The 17787-nt window shown below is 38.7% G+C and overlaps 1 protein-coding gene across 6 annotated transcripts in view; it reads left to right on the forward strand.

Moving 5' to 3' along the window:
* Positions 1 to 560: 560 nt before the first annotated feature.
* LOC121301861 (protein TANC2-like) overlaps positions 561 to 17787 on the forward strand; it is a 159838-nt gene continuing 142611 nt past the window's right edge. For all 6 annotated transcript variants that reach the window (XM_041231524.1, XM_041231527.1, XM_041231528.1 and 3 more), the window contains exon 1: positions 561 to 689. The gene's annotated coding sequence lies outside the window, so the exon portion shown is untranslated. The remainder of the gene's footprint in view (positions 690 to 17787) is intronic.

Below are 17787 nucleotides of genomic sequence, written 5' to 3' on the forward strand. Positions count from 1 at the left end.
CTGATCAGTCATGTAATACTAATAATAATAATAACAGTGCATATATGCTAATGTGTGTGTGTGTGTGTGTGTGTGTGTGTGTGTATGTATATATATATATGTGTGTGTGTGTGTGTGTGTATATATATATATATATATATATATATATATGTGTGTGATATATTCATGGGCAGGACATTCCGCCACAGGTTGCTATGAAGTGCACAAGATGGTTTAAAATTGACTGACAGGTTGGATCTGCTCCTCCAAATTGTCAGTTTCCTCCTCGTGATACTTGAGTCACTCACAAGTGTATTTTAAGAAGAAACTGTTTGAACAAGAAGCGCTCAATTCCTTGTGTAAGTTTAAAATGTAAGTTTAAAAAAAAAAAACAAAAAAAAAAAAAAAAAACCCCATAACCATATAATCCTCTCCACCCTGATTTTTTGTTTTTTTGTTTTTTTTGTTTTATGAAGCAGCTCCCAAGTATCCAAACATGATGTGTGTCCGGTCTTAGCATGCCATGTTGACTCTTCTGCGTGTTGTTTATTGAAGTCCTTGTGTGTGTTTATTCCAGCAGGATATTGGTGGATTTATAACTCGGGGAATGGAAGCTTGGCTGTGGACAGGGAGAGAGGAATCCGACCATTCACTCCTGCAGACAGCCAGCAAGCACAAATCTTTGTGAGGACTGGAGCAGCTGAGAAAAGGTAGGCTTGATGTCCACAGTAGTAATACTCGTCATTATTGTACCTGGCAACGGAGGGTGGATTAACAACAAGATCACCTCGTTAAGAGAGGAGGCCATGCTAAATTAATATTACATCTTTTAAAAGTTCATAGCACTTCTTGTTTTGATGGTTTTCTTGTCTCTGCCATAGTGACAATAGGAACAAGCGAAGTTCTGCATTAGGTAACAACGTACTACTTCTCTGTAAACATCTGATACAGGCTGCTTGGTTTCTGGTATTTGTATGCAAATTACAGTAATCAGTGTGTAAGAAAACATTATGTTTACTGTGTGAAATGGACTGGTTCCCTATTGCTAAGGCAACAAAGAACCATTGTGAAATAAATAGTTGAGAATTGAGTGCCGGTGGTAATTAATTTATATATATATTATTATTATTATTATTATTAGTTATTTTTTATTTTTTTACCACAGTAGGATTGCAGAGTGACTGCTTGGAGTTTCAGGTTTGTTTTAAAGCAAAAGGCTAAAACATATGTTGCAAGGAAATAACAGTGCAGCAATTTAGTTTTGAAGACGAAATGCTGTACTATACCTGCAACAATATCCAACAAAACATTTCAAAAGGAGCCTGTGTTATTAGTTTCTAATGAAGATTGCATATTGCCTTTGTTCTTCCAGACAGTATTTTGGTCAGAGCGTTTCTCTTTGAAGTCCGCCGTACTGGGATTTGAATTTGCGTTTGAATCCAGTTGCGTTTGGTACAAAAAAATCTGTGCATCACAGAGAAATCACAAATCCAATTAGACTAAGCTGAAAAGACACTGTTCTCTAATTGCCCCGACACAAAGGCATGGTGTGTGTTTAGTCAGTTGGATTAATGGACGAATGCTGGGGCTTGGACTGTAATCTTGGGGTGGCGAACAGTAATTCAAATCCCAGCACTGCTGGAAAACAGTTTGGGTGCAGCCGTTAACAGATACTGTAATTAGACAGCAGTTTTCTGTGGCTGATAATTTGCCCTGTTTGGATACCCAGGGGAATCGAGAGTCAGACAGCGGACTTAGAGAAAGCAGATTGACCTGGTCAATGAGAATGAACGCTCACTTTCAGTAGGCCTCGTACACACACACAAACACTGCGGTTGGCACGACAACCGTATGAACAAACAGCACTCCCTGCGGTTGTTTGTTGTGCACACCTGCCTTTCATTACTGAAGTTAGCGACTCCCTGTTTAAACTAACCACTAAACTCAGACATTCGTTGAGTTTGTGTGGCGGCAGCATGGAGGTTGTTTTTTTTAATATACTTTTGGAAGAAAGTACTGTTCGTTATCGATCGAGAGTTCTTCAAGCACAGCTCTGTTCTTTTCTACAAAACCAGCAGAGACACTGTTTGCTTTTTCTGCACTGCTAAACACAGCGGGGATGATCTGCAGTACCGTGACGATAGATTCAGACATTTGGACGATCTTCCAACCGGAAGGCAGGTGGGAACGACTTGAGTGGTTTCTAAATGACTGGTTTGAAAATCTACTATTGTCTAAGAGTAGTTTTTGCGTCTTTGTCATTTACTGAGACATTTCCTGAGTGCCAAAACAAACAGATGAGACGTTCAGTTTTGGTGGAAAAACGAGTTGTGGGAGCACAGTGGTGTTTGGGGACACAGATTGTCCCACATAGTTTTATTTATGTTGCAAAACCAAAGATATATATATCATTTTTTTCTTACAACAGAATATTATACAACTGTACTTTTGATTAAATACAATAAAGATAACAGAACTTGCTATTTGTTACAAGCAGGATTAACTAGTGCGGATGTCGCTACCTTTTGCAACCAAACTGTGTGTGTACTTAAACAGTATTAAAAGCAAAAGGTGACCTCGCAACCGCATTTAGGCCCTGTCTACACTGTGACTTTTAAACTGTATTAGTTGCCTTTAAAACTGGCTTAAAAGTGCTAAATATGGTTAGCGCCCACACTACGCAGCGTTTAATACTGTACTCGAAACCACCTCAGGGGGCAGTTTCGAGTCCGGTTCTAATTTGATCGCATCAGGTAGTGCGGTTTGTCAGAAGTGTGGACGCTGTAATACTGAAATACATTTTTTTGTGTATCATCCAGTATCCCAAAATGCATTGCGATATGTTTGGTGTTGTACTCAGAGTAGACGCCTGGAGGACTTGCTGTCAGTGTACACTCTGCACTGGGTATTAATTTCTGTGGGTTTTTTTTAAATAAAAAAAAAATAAAAAATTCTATCAGTACATTTCTGTCAACCTACTGGGGGAAATAACAAAAGCACAACATTTAATTAAGCAACCATAAAAATGAAATAAGAGTTAAAAGTATGATCGGGGATAAACAGTTCACGATATTTGTCAGCTCTGTTTTGAAATAAAGTGACTAGAATTAGGCTCAGGCAAGATATGAAAGTAAAAAGCAAAGCTTGTTTTGTAATTAACAGTATTTTCTGAGTTTAATTATGACACAGAATCAGCTCAGTTTGTTTAAAAATAAAACCTGAAAACTTCAAGTCCTACTTGTTTTACTTTTTTTTAGCAATATGGACCTGTATTTAATATATAACACATTATTTTAAAATAAAATGCAGTGCATGGTGGGATAGTATCGTATTAATTTCCACTGTTCGTTGCGCTGCTAGGAACTGTAACCAAACTATTTTAATAGTGTGTGGACACATTACGCCCGAGTAAACATGAAACAGCACTTCAGTGTGGACGCTTTGAGCTGGATTAATTAGAACGGGTTTGAGTACGGTTCTAGAGATCGATTATTTAGTGTGGATGAGTACGAGGCCTTAGACCAACCGTTTTATAATGATGTATTATTTTATTTCAAGGCTATATATTTAAACATAATGTAAAAAAAAGCTGTAAAATATTAAATGGTTTTAACTGTAAACAAAAATAAAAAAAGCTATTTACAGGATAGTGGAAAATTACATGCAAATCATCTTGCATAGATTTTTTATTTTTTTTTGTATCTTATTTTTTCATGACAAGGGAACAAAGTAATTGAATGCTGTTTGGTCCATTTTTCATATAAACACTAGGGACTGGGGAAACCTACTGTTTTAATTAAAACAGCAGTGTGTATGCATGCATGCATGCTTGTATGTGTATGAGAAGACAAGTCAGGAAGCACTTTACAGAATTACAACACTGTGTACATTACCTACATTGACTTGCTGCACTTGGGAAAACCAAGCAGAGAATGACAGGAAAGCACATAGAACACCCAATACATGTGTTCCACTAAAACTACATAGGGTTGGTATGTTTGCTACAGTGGCTGTTGGAGAATCCAAATGGCTAATGAGTTTGTTTTGTGTCCCAGTGGAATACAGCGATTTTTGAAGGTTTCAGTCATTCATTTCTTTAGTCATGCAGTAAAACGTTCAGGGTTGTAAGTAAGACCCCCACACTCCCATTGCATAGCGGTTTGAGCTGCTGTAGGTTTTACTATGAGCTTAAATAGGCACACTTGATATTAGACAAACCCATAGGACCAAATCAGAAATCCTGGAATGGATTGAAATTGTTTTAAAAAGGGTGTCTTGTGCTAAATTGATTTAAAGATAGATTTTAAAAAGTGTCTTTTGGTGGCAGAAAGGTTTATAGAAACCTGTAAGGGGAATTACGCAGTATCTTGAAGGAAATGAAAGCTTTAGGGACATCCTTCTGATATTGTCAGTACTGTTTCTGCCTTCTCACGGCTGATTTAGTACATAATAATGTAGGTTTAAACACCAGTGTGTATGTGGATTACCCAAATTGTAGGTGTTCAGAAAAGATATTGGTTTAACTTTTCAACTATGTTACTTACCAAAAAAAGATACAGTAGCAACTGTGTGTCACCAGCTAGAAGTTCTTTGACTGCTAAGGGGTTAACTAATTATTCTGTGTCCTCCAACCATGAAATTGGTGTTTGGCCGACAGGGAGACAGCGTCATAGCGATAGCAAAAAGGAAAATACAACAATAATAAAACTAATAGTAAGGACGTTGATCGTAACTGCTTGGTTGTCTAACAAATGACATGGAATTCAAAATAAGGAGACGTTTTATTGCAAGGATGGGGGGGGGGCCTTAGGTCGGCCAGGGTGTCCTTTGCACACCAGCAACCCCTGTGGTCTGGCCGGGCGCCTGCTGGCTTCCTTGTAAGCTGCCCAGAGCTGCGTTGTCCTCCGACACTGTAGCTCTGAGGTGGCTGCATGGTGAGTCTGCAGTGTGTGAAGAAGCGGTCGGTTGACGGCACACGCGTTGGAGGACAGCATGTGTTCGTCTTCGCCACTCCCGAGTCAGCGCAGGGGTGGTAGCGGTGAGCTGAGCCTAAAAGATAATTGGACATTCCAAATTGGGAGAAAATAATAAAGTAATTGGCGACTGCTAACGATCTTAGATGACCAGGCTAATTTGTATAAGGATTCTGAACCATAACATGTGATGTGTTTTTTTGTCATTAATGTTTTTCTCTAGTCTACACAATGTACTGCACCTTGTTGTAAAGGTTAATTAGAATTTAGACCTAATAGCTGAAAGCTTTATGCTGTTTGAATGGGAGATAATAATGTTGATTTGTATCCAGCATTACTTCGAGGGCTCATGGCTTCGTTCTCCAGTAATGATTCTGTGATGATGTACAGTAGCTCTTGGCGGTGACAATACATATTCAGCGATGTATCTTTGGCCTCCAACACAGGAGTGACCAATGTTTGCATTGATGTAGGGTTTAGAAAACTTTTTTATAATTGTGATAATAAGTTTGCCTACATGTTATAAGACTCCTCTCTCAGTCTGAATCTAGACTAGATGGGAGCAATGATGATTATACTGCCATCTAGTGAGAGCCTAGAGAATTGCATCTATCAGGCATTGAAGGGTTAACCATCCCTGTGGTCAGTTGTCCAGTTGAAAAGGCTGCTTGCTTTTTATGTATTGCCTGTTAACTCTAACAGGTGAGGTAAATCATTAAGCCCTCAGAATATGTCACACAATCATTATTCAAGTTAAAAGGGTCAGAAAGGTTGCTTTTATCCAAACATACTGCAAAGGTCTCTCTTGCTAATTGGGAGCCTCATCCTAATGCAACCACAGTCTCTCAATTGAACAGTAAAATAGAAGGGCGGTTTAAAGAGCTTTACCCAGGGTATAGATTATTAATTCAAGCTGTTATCCTATGCTAATTTAACATACCACCTGTGCATTTTTATTTTTCATGGGCCCACGCTTCAGGTGTCTTTTGTGCTGGAAACTCCCTCCGTTTACAGCCTGTTAGGGCTGTAAATTATTGACTTGGCTCCCCACATAGCTAGAAGCCGTGCCACAGGTAGGCCAGCTGTTAAATGGAGGCTACCTGAAAGGTAGCCTCATAGAGACAGAGATATGCAGAAGAAAACCGAACAGGTGGCATTTGGTGTCAGCAGACATATTGTATGCCTGCGTTCCAGCTTTACTGCCAACAGAGCTAGTTTAAACTTTGCACAGTGATCCATTTCATGTAATCACATTAAATTAATGGATTGCTAATTGAATTAATGCAATGCAGTTGTCTGTTTGACTTGGTCAGGGAAAGAGATGTTGCATCTTTAATGGATTGGCCTGCGTCAACAACATCTCTTTCCAAAACAATGACGAGTTGATAAAAAAGCTGATCTTTTATCTGGAAGCCTGCACGAGCCCTTATTCCACTCTAAACAAGGAAAGCATTGAGGGAAGGAACAACTTTTTCTTCCCAGTAGAAGAGTAGAAAATGAAATCAAAATAAACCAAATGGACTGTACATTTCAACACAATTGAGGCTGTTCTATAAAATCATTTTATAAATAACAAAGTCTGTGAACTACCTGTAAAAGAATACGCTGGAAGAGTTCCTTAATTTATTTAACTGAAATTTGCACCTTATAGCCTGGAGATAACGGGTTCGAATCCCTGGTCATTGCCGACCGTGATCGGGAATTCCTAGGGGGTGGCGCACAATTGGCCCAGCGCTGCCTGGGTAGGGAGGGCTTAGGTCGGCAGGGCAATGTGCACCAGTGCCCCCTGTGGCTGATAGGGTGCCTGCAGGTCTGCGGTGGAGCCATTCAGATCTGTGTTGTCCTCCGGCACTATAGGACTGATGGCTAGGCAGGGACACGTTTCAGAAGATGCGTGAACCGGGATTAATAAAAATACAATTGCCAATTCCAAATTGGGGAGAAAACTGGGGTAAAATCATTGGCGGCAACTAAATAAAAAAAAAATAAAAAATCGTCTCCCTCTAATATGAGCAGACTGAGACAGAAATGGAGTTACAGTGTTTTATATAGATATGAACAGACCCAAACTAAGGATGGTGGATCGTTTGTTTTGCTGTGGAATCCCAGTTCATACAAGAACTACTTTTAGGTGTTAAATTCAGCTTGCTGCCTAAATAATAATTTTGATGCAACAACTTTTCCACATGGTAAACCTGTCACTTAAGAAGCCTGATCCTGAAATGGTGTTGGGAAATTATATGTTTTTGATGTAACAGAAAAAGTGTTCTGTTGTTTGCATATGCAAATGTAATTATTTATATCATTATAAATAATAAACCGCTATTGACAAGAGTGGTGAATTGCAAAATATATTTGAATAAGAATACCAGGAAACATCCTCTTTTTTTTTTTTTTTGCTTGTTTATTAAGTGAGCTATTTCATGTAGTTATAAATAAGTAATATTATGGAGCAGTAATTTTGCTGTATTGTCATATTCAAATGCAAATAGTTTATCTTGAAAACTGAATGCATTTGTTTGGCAGTCTGGATCTGCAAGAAATAACATGTTGTCAAAATGGATTAGTGCATGTTAGCCTCATTTGTATGGGCAGATGTACTTCACAGTCAAACTGTTATACCTGCCGCAACAGTTGCTTGCAACACAAAGGTGTTTTCAAAGAGGCCGTCACATAAATGCTAACTACATATTTGTCAGCAGGGATGGAAATAAGACCCCTCCAAAAATTGCATAGCAGTTTGATCCATTCCTGGTTTTACTATGATTTTAATAAGACGCCAATACGCTGTGGCTAATCGAGCTTGTATCAAAACCTGGAATGGGCTGCTATGCAATGTGAATCTTATTTCTATCCCTGATCAGTCATATTGTTTCCTATTAAAGGAGTTTTAACCCGGATTTTAATCAGTGATATTATGTTGTTGAAGATCTTAAGTTTCTTTGCATGAATTTTTTATGTTTCTTGCTACATAATAATGTAATATTCTGCCACAATACAAGGTGATACAATAATAATATTAACTGGCTAGCAAGTTTTTAATACAACACAGTTCTTTTATGAGTCACAGGCATCTGCCTTTTAACCCATTAAATGCCATTGTCCTCATTTTTTGGAGCATTTCTAACTGGCATCCCTGTTATTTTTAGTTTTCCTTTCATTATATTGATATGATCTTTTGTGAACCGCAAAAGTTAAACCTAAATGTAACGTATAAAATGACATCAATACAACTTGTGTTCTGATTTTTTTTCAAAGAAAAATTAGTTTAGTACTTGTGGGTTAAACTGGTTGCTGGCTAGCGCCAATTTTTCAAACCTTAATTGAAAGACATGGTTTCAGATTAAGCACTATGGTCACAACTATGCTTTACAGTATAGTACAGGAGACCAAGTGACAGGGCTTGCAGTTAGGTCTCATATATCTTTGTGATTGTCAAGCAGCGTTGCAAATTGACTGGAAGTGCAGCCCCATTAAATCACAGCCTTTAATAAAGTGGAAGGCTAACTGCTTACAGGATCACATTTGCCTCTGAAAATAGATAGTGAGCTTGACAAAATGTCGTTTGGATGTTGACTCTGAATCTGGCTCTCCTCTCTCTCTCTCTCTCTCTCTCTCTCTCTCCGTACGACAGAACCAGTGGTGTGGGGCGAATTCTTCCTTTCTTCTCACCTGGCAGTGTCAGGATGAAAGGTTTAATTGCACAGCACGTCAAGCCTAGAATTTGAAAAAAAAAGAATTAAAATAGCATAAAAAGCGTAAAAAATGGATTGGGGGAGGGGTGCAGAGAACGACTGTACACATAGAAAACGAGAGTTCTCTGTTAACTGCTCTACCAGGTTTTATGAAATCATTACATAAGCACGGGTCTATACCTACCACTGCAGCTATTAAAGGAAAGCTTCTGGAAAGACTGATGTGAGGTTTTAAGAATGACCACTTTAGAGGTGTGCAACTGTAATATCTTCCCCCCTCTGCAACTGTAGCAGCTGTGAGTTAGTTAATAATAAAAAAAAAAAAAAACTTTGCAAAGAGGACAGCAATTACAGTTGCACTTAGTCATTTTTACATCCTCACAATATTCCACTTCAGAAAGCTTTGTAAATAATTATTCAAGCAGAAACAGCAGTACAAAACACACATAGAAGAAAACAGGTAAGAAATGAAGTATTCAGGAAAATTTAGATCTCTTTAAACGTGTAGCGTTGCATCAACTGAGCAGAGAATTCTTCACCAGATCATGTTCATGATAGGAATATGATGTGTTGTGAGAATCGTGTTTAAACCTGGGGTTCTGAATTCAGCTGGTTTTTCACAAAGGTCAAATTCTAATCTGCTCCCAGCCCTACCTTTTCGCTCCTTCTTGTTTTTATGTGTCTTGAGCGCAGGAACATTTTCAGCAGAGTTGAAATGATTCATTGTGCATTTGAAGAACCCTGATCCATACAATATTTAATAGGACAGTGCAGTCACTTATCATGAATCCTGCATTCCATCAAGTGGCTCTTGAATGATGAATATGTGGGCTTTATTGTCATTGTTACAATATCCCATCAAATATTTGACACTTAACAAAACAGACAGCCATATTATAATCCAGAACGTCACTACGTCAATCAGTCGACGTGATTTGAAAACGTGACTGTTTAATCTCTGCCGCTTCTCCGCAGTCATCTGTGTGAAGATGTGCATCGTTTATTTTATTCCAGCTCTACAACTTTGCAGTATCCCATAGAGCTGCCTGTAAACATCTCTCGCGCTTGCCCGTTGCTGCCTTCTCCTGTCAGCTCGTGTCGCCCCGTCCACCCCCAGGGTGCTTCTTGGTTTGACCCAGAAGAAAATCAATTTTGATGTTCTCGGAGGGTGAGAGGGAAGTGACTGTGGCCCTTGGCCCAGACCTGTCTCAACACAATCAAGTCTTCCATCTGTCCGGCTGATGTAAGTATTTATCGGACCCCAGGCTGGAGAGATGACATTGGAGTAGCTGAGAACCTCTACTGAAGGGCACTGTCTTCTTCAGTTTCTGGGCAGAGTAGTGGATGGTGGTGCCTTCACTAGTATGGGATTCTTCAAGGTTTTCACCCTAGAAGGGACAATGCAAGCAGGAGGTGTGCTATTGATGGTACAGAGCTGGTACTGTACAACACGCCCAGTTGCAATTTGTGCTTCTGTACCCTACCCCACCCTTTTTTTTTACGTATCTACAGAACTAACTATCCAAAACTTGGTACTGACATTCACGATCACAGTTTTTTCAGATCACATATATATATATATATATATATATATATATATATATATATATATATATATATATATATGATTGACCCCTCCCTGTCGCACAAAACACACACACAAAAAGGGAGAATAAATCTGTGGGATTTAGCCTTGTAGCTTGACAGGGTCACTAAATTCTTCAAGATACACAAAGGTTCCCTGTGACCCCACCTCGCCTCAACAAATTTATAACATACTTTAAGGATATGTTCCTTTCAGTGCAGTTTGGAACACATTTGCTGGTAAGTTTAAGTAACATACTAAGAGAAGAACTATAATAAGCAATACTTGGGAGTTATTCAAATATAAAAATAGCTTCTGTCTGTTTTTTTCCACTCTTTCTCTATAAGCTGAATCCAACTCCTGGTGTACAGGTGTTTTCTCTTGTTGCGTCACAGATACAAAGTATTTGCCAACTATTACTGCTGCTTTGTGTAATTCTGATTTTTCTTGACGTACTTTCAGTTTTGTAACTGCTGAACCCCAGATTTTTATGGTACTTGTGTATAACCTGTCAAGTTTTTCAGCATTTCTACCAAAATGCACGCTGTATTTACAGTAGGCTCCATCAGATTCTGCAAAGACTAAATATGATCCATGGTTTCATACCCTGATGGTGTTTTTTTTTGTCACTACTCTCGCTGAAAACTAAATACATATATGAACTAATACATAAACACATTGCCACGAGATTTACAGTCTGTTTTATTTAAATGGTTGGCCTTCGAAGCTGGAGAGGGCACAGGTTAAATCAGTGGGGTCTGCTTGATACAGTGTCAACTGGAGTTTCTGATCTAGTCTGATTCACAAACTGGAGAGTCGGAATCTAAACCCAGCCCATGCTGTAATTGAGACCGAGGCAGATGGCAAGGCCTCAGGGAATATTAACATACATGGCAGCCTTGCCAGCATGTACTCTGGAAGGAATCGAGGGAAATTATTTTCACAGCCCTAGGCATTATTTATTAATATTTAAAGATGCTGATGCACGCCAGCCTTTTGAGAATGAATGCACGCTCGTTTCCAAAGAATAAGTTTTTTTTTCCCTGTTGATTTCTGCAGCTGGATTTTCTCACGTTTTTTGTGTCGTTTCTCTTACATTCTGTTGTATATCGTTGCTTGAAATGGTTGCCAACTTAAATTGCATGAAGAGGAAATGACACACTGCTGTGGATATGTTTTCATCTTTTCTTCACTTGTCCTGTTTTATTTGCACAAGGTTACCCAATTGATTCCTTGCTAAATTCAGCATGTAAACCGATTTCAGGTTGGGGTTAAAACAACGAACAACATCTGTTTTAGTTTATTTTTTTTTTACGTGACTTGATTGTTGTACATGTGTTATAAATGAGACAACGATTGATCGTTAACAGGTTTTGACTTGCCAGGATGCTCTTAAATATAAATATCATTTTATTTATTTATTTATTTAACAAACTGGGCATTATTTATTTATTTAACAAATTATATACAGTACTGTGCAAAAGTTTTAGGCGGGTGTGAAAAAATGCTGTAAAGAATGCTTTCAAAAATAGACATGTTAATAGATTATATTTATCAATTAACAAAATGCAAAGTGAGTGAACAGAAGAAAAATCTACATAAAATCTATATTTGGTGTGACCACCCTTTGCCTTCAAAACAGCATCAATTCTTCTAGGTACACTTGCACACAGTTTTTGAAGGAACTCGGCAGGTAGGTTGGCCCAAACATCTTGGAGAACTAACCACAGTTCTTCTGTGGATTTAGGCAGCCTCAGTTGCTTCTCTCTCTTCATGTAATCCCAGACAGACTCGATGATGTTGAGACCAGGGCTCTGTGGGGGCCATGCCTACAAGATCCTTGACTTTGTGAAAGTGTACCAACACCAAATATGGATTTGATTTAGATTTTTCTTCTGTTCACTCACTTTGCATTTTGTTAATTGATAAATGTAAACTATTAACAAGTCTATTTTACAGCATTTTTTCACACCTGCCTAAAACTTTTGCACAGTACTGTATATATAAACAATAAATATTTAACAATGGACAACGTTGACCCCCTAAAATGATGACACTACATTCTTCTTTAAATACTGCTGTAGCTCACAGTCTTGTTTATGGTTGTGGTGAGATAATTTACCCTTGAACAGAAAGGGCAAGCTGTGTGTGTTTGTTCTGGTCAAATTGCATAGTGTGCGTTTTTTTTTTTTTTTTAGAAAGCAGAAGGAAAAGGGATCAGTTGCTAAAGACAGGGCTCTTCTGCTTTTTTCTTTTCTTGCTCATACTGAAGAAACCATAGATGTGTAACAATAAGCTATTAATCAACATGGATTTGATTTTGCGAACCTTACTTTAGGAAAACAGAATAGCAGTCCTCTGCCATATTTATTTCCACCCGAGCCCTGGATAAATGCCACGGTTTACCCATGCTACCGTAGCTGTACCACCCCCTGCACCCAGACTGATAGCTGGCATTTTCAAACCGTAACAACAGCTTTGCAGATCAAGCCATCACGATTCCTAAAATGCATACACAAACACATCCAAGCCCTCCCCCTGAATCACTGTAATTACAGGACTGCCTTATATTTAAAAGTAATTGTTTTAATAAGCTGGCTTGAGTGCACTGTTATTGCAGCCTTCGCCGGGGATACACATGTGTTGGACCTCAGGTGATCTGAGATTGGTACAGTTCTACAAGTTTCTGCAACATGCTTTGAATTACTGGATCATAGTTTTAACATGGGATATGGTGAGAGATGGTAGTTGTTGGATGTTACTAGTGCTTTATCCTCAAAATTGACCTTCTTTATGATCTTCAGTCTTTTACATATGTCAGACTTTTTGTACATTTTGAAGTAACTTGTTTATGCTGCAGCAGTCAAGGCAAAGGAAGAAACGTGGCACAAAATCAGTAGCTGAGCTTGTAGCCATGCATTTCTGTAGGATTTGTGACGTGGAAAATTCACAACCCAGAAAATAGCTGACCATAACCAGGGTTTAGAAATGAGAACTGAATCTTTGAACAAATCAAAAACATTCATTTTATCTTGGTACTCCTTAGTACTGTTGTGTATCTCTTCTAACTTTTCTATTGCTGAATGTGTATAAAATTAATATCAAACAAAATAAACCGACTCACTAATCTAGACCCTCTAATCCTATAAACTGAACCACGTGATGATCTCATCTCTACAAACCAGGTTTCAATGTCACAGTTCCAGCTATCTTGGTTTTCAATTGCAAATTTCAAATGCAACTTTGCAGATCATCAGAAGCGTTATTATTATTTTTATTTTGCATCTACAAATAAAGCAAAGCTTGCGTTTTATTTTTTCGTAATAGGTACACAAGAATGCTTTTGTGTTGTTTTCCATTATTATTTCAATTCACGGAAGAGCATAATGACTTCAGTATTTTGTGCATATAGCATTGTGGTAAATTTGTGAGTTCCAGTTACTTGTGTTGAGTGGATAATGGCTGCATCACACAACATGCAGATTTACTACTGATGCAAGGGATCAATACCAGTGGAAATGCGATGGATGGGGGGAATGCGGAGGGTGGCTGCTATTTCTTATTTCACCCAGGGAGTCGCTAAGGCACAGGGTACGAGCAGGCACTTCATGTACATGAAGATTTAAGAAATCTTTGGTATTCTTCCATTTTAGTTTTGTTCCTTTTTAAAGCCATTTCTTTCCCCTTCTGTGTGTTTAAAAAAAAAAAAAAACACATACTAGAATTCAGACTGCTTGCTTCAAGTGTTATCTCGCTTTGCAGTGTTGAAGGATATTGAACAGGTGACACTCTGCCCCTCTGGTGTTGCTGGATGTAGGCTTGCTTGATAAAGAGGTTCTTCTGTCCTTTTTTTGAAGTTATCTGGGACCAGGATAATGGATTTTCCCTGGAATTTAACTGGAAAAGCTCTGAAGTGTCTGTCATGCAGGCAAGCTGTTTTGAATAACCAACGTGACACAGGATCTTGCATAGTACTACCCGGGAATCATAGCTTAAAAGGTGGAACGAACTTGGCATGGGATATTCTGTGTTCCAAGTATGAAGATGTTACCTACAAGAATCACACCAGCATTGCATTATTAATTTATGCGAAGGGACACGCTCAATCAGAATTAGTATTTTTGTTCAATTTGCAATACCACCACACCATTTCGACCATGGGTGTTACGGTTGGGATAGCCACCAATGTCAGATCTCAACGTCACAAACACTAAATGTTCATGCTATCGCTTTTAAAGCTAGATGGTTTGAAGTTGCAACAAGTGTAAAGATGGCTGAATCATCATTTCTATTCCAAGCTGCTATTGGTGGGGTGTGGCGAGAGCGAGGGGGTAATTTAAAAGTTTCCTGTTCCAATGGAAGAACCATCCCCATTGATGTCACATTCCCACTGCATAGCCCCCCGGACCTATTGACAACTGGTACAGGATCAGAAACTAACTCTGCCCTTATAGGAATAAGTGGGCGTTGGGACTCTTATTAAATTGAGTTGCGATGAATAAAGATGAAGAGCAGCAAGCTGCCACCGAGCTGCTTAGGGAAGAATATCCCAGTGAGTGACATCAGTCTTCATCACTTCTCCATCTTGAGTGCCAGCATCTGTAGCCCCACTCCATGTGCCAACCCAAATGCATGGGCAGCCATTGAAGCACACACACACTGCCCTTGTGCTGCAGAGTTTAGCAAACCGATTAGCACGTTGTTCTCCTAAATGGGTTGTTCGTTCATAACATGTAAATCAAGTAGATCAACGGGTAAGGAAATTATATCGATTTAACAAGGTAATTGTATGGAGTGCTTTCCCTTAATTTGGTAACATTATCTTAAATTCAGTTTGTATTTTTGCTATTACAATTTTGCTATTTTGAAATGAAATGTTTTTCTACAAGGGGAATATCATAATCACAGTTTCTGCTCATCTCTCTCTCTCGTATATTTTAGGTTTACATCTGTCATTAAGGGATTGGTTTAGGGAAATGCACAGCTGAACGGCGCAAGTATAAGTATTCCTCTTCTCTGTGGCAGAAGTCAACTTATGCCACATGGGTCACATAAAGGAACTAGAATGGTAGATTGGAACTAGGAATTTGGTAGAGGGGTGTTCCCTAGCAACACTTTTTTTTTTTTTAACTACCCGGTATAATCACAGCATGTGTCAAAAAATAAATTAAAAAAGTTTAAATTGTTATTTCCATTTAGAGTTCTTTGAAAGCACAATGCTGTAAATACATTTCAGAGAAGTGGTGCTTGACAGTATGAAAATAACCCCTAATCTGTACAATTTCATTGGTCTCTATTGGCCTATCGCTATGCAACGCAGCCCCACATTTTCTAGTGAAATTACGCTTTTCTTTGGCGCAGTAACGCCTGTGTTGCTATTGTTTTGGTTTTCAGGCTTTTTTTTAATGTTTCTAATTGCTCTGCCTCTCCCTCACACTGCGATCTCCAGTCAGACTAGTGCCTCGAGATTCGAGATAATTCAGGATCATTAACTTTCCTGTTTAGGGATATTTTAATGATCGGAACAACAGGGAGTGGGTCTCAATGACGCACCACCCTAATAATCATACTGCTGTTTTTGTTTTCCATCAGGCTATTGCTCTCATTATTACCACTGAAAACTTGAATACAAACTTTTGAGCAGATTTATTGTTGAGCAGGGGTGGCCCTTCTGCTCCTGGTTTTTGTTCCAACCCTGTTTTAAAGTGTTTAATTGAACCAATTAAACCTCCAGCAAGACCCTGAAGTAGATAATTCTATAGTGCTACCTGTTAAACCTGGAGTGGAATGGCCCTCCAGGACTGTGATTGGACACCCCTGGTTTAGATAATAATAGACAGTATCCCTATATGTGTGTGGGCCACTTGTGAACCATGCTGATCATTACAAACTTTTAGAAAGAGGATTTTTACTATTAGGTGCCTAAAACATATGGCACATTTCTAATGGTAACCCACTCCTCAAAAAAATCAAAATGTTTGTTTAATAGTATTTAATTTTATGATTGATTTGTGCATTTTTCTCAAGGTCACAATCCAACCCAAAATGTTAAGGCCATTATCCTGGACTACCTGGCATTGTTTTAAGGTCAAAATCTCATTAAAGAAATGCAGGTTGCGTTAAAATGATAATGCATTCACGACGCCAGTCTCCAAAAATCACTTTGAGGCTACCTACACAAAGACTGTAGTTTCAATTCAAATATCGCTACACAGCTTAACTCCCCAGACCTCAAAAAAGTCATGCAGATAATCTCTCTGGCCAAAGGATGCTGTTTTAATAAACCATGCTGTGGCCTTCTTGAATTGAAATGCAGAGTCAGTGTTAATGGATGCTGTCTGAAGATGGCAATATAGCCGTGCTTTTATTTCGCTTGCCGATTTCATAGGTAGGCTTTAGCTCGCTCCTCAGTGGGGCTCATGTCTTGAGATGAGGAAATCTGATATTTATAGACGAGTGACGCTTTGCAGACACTGCACTGTAGCAAATCGTGTTTTTAATGGAAAAATGACACTGGAGTAATTTATGGAGTGCAGCATGCGAATGCATACTCTGGGGCTTTGTGACTGTGTCACTGATGCGGTTTCATCTGCCCACTCTCTGGCATAGTGAGTGGGTGTGCTGTGCTGTGCTAGTGGGGATATGTATTTATATATATTTTTTAGGTGTCATTTCCTACTGTTTTCAGTAAAAATAAATAAATAATAATTCCACGAATCGTACCTGTCCTGCAATTCCAATCGCAAGGTAGACCACGCCTAGAATACTGTGTGCATTTAGGGTTACCTCACTACAAAAAAAGACAAGATTGCTCTCAAATGCACAGAGAAGGGCAACTAGGCTGAAACAGGACTGTGAGGACAGGTTAAAAAAATTAAATCTCCTCAGCCTAGAAAAAAAGAAGGGAAAGAAGGGTCTTGATTGAAGTCTCTTAAGTCGTAAATGGAATACATAAAGTTAACCCAAGACACGACTTCAAATTCAGCACACAGAGAGAGAGAGAGAGAGAGAGAGAGAGAGAGAGAGAGAGAGAACAAGCGGGCATAAATGAATGCTCAGTAAAACTACATTTAGAACAGAAGGCTGGAAGCACATGTGACATAGAATCTAAAACACTGTAAACCTGCAATACTTTTATATTAAAAAAATATATATATATATATATTATAGCAAAGTCACGTAAACCGAGATTCATTTCACCTGATATAGACACCTGATTTTTGAAAAATGAAAGTGCAGGATAATATTTGTGGAATTATTTAGTTTGGCTTTAGCTGCATTGAGGGTTTTAATTAGCAAGTGGATAGATCAACCGTTCATGAGAAGGACAGTTGAAGCAGTCTGAGGCATGGCATGGATCTGAAACACAGGAAGTCACAGACTTGTGAATGAGGGGCAGAGATGAATTTCAAAGACGTGTTTTAATCTGATTGGCATGGGAACAAGCGAGAAAGGAATTGAAGGGACATTTATTGATACAATTGGCAAGAGGATAGAACGAGTGGAAATTGAAACGACATCGGCTGTTTGATTGGCAATGTCTGTTTTGGCGAGT

This window comes from Polyodon spathula, chromosome 28, assembly GCF_017654505.1.
Source record: "Polyodon spathula isolate WHYD16114869_AA chromosome 28, ASM1765450v1, whole genome shotgun sequence".
Taxonomy (NCBI): domain Eukaryota; kingdom Metazoa; phylum Chordata; class Actinopteri; order Acipenseriformes; family Polyodontidae; genus Polyodon; species Polyodon spathula.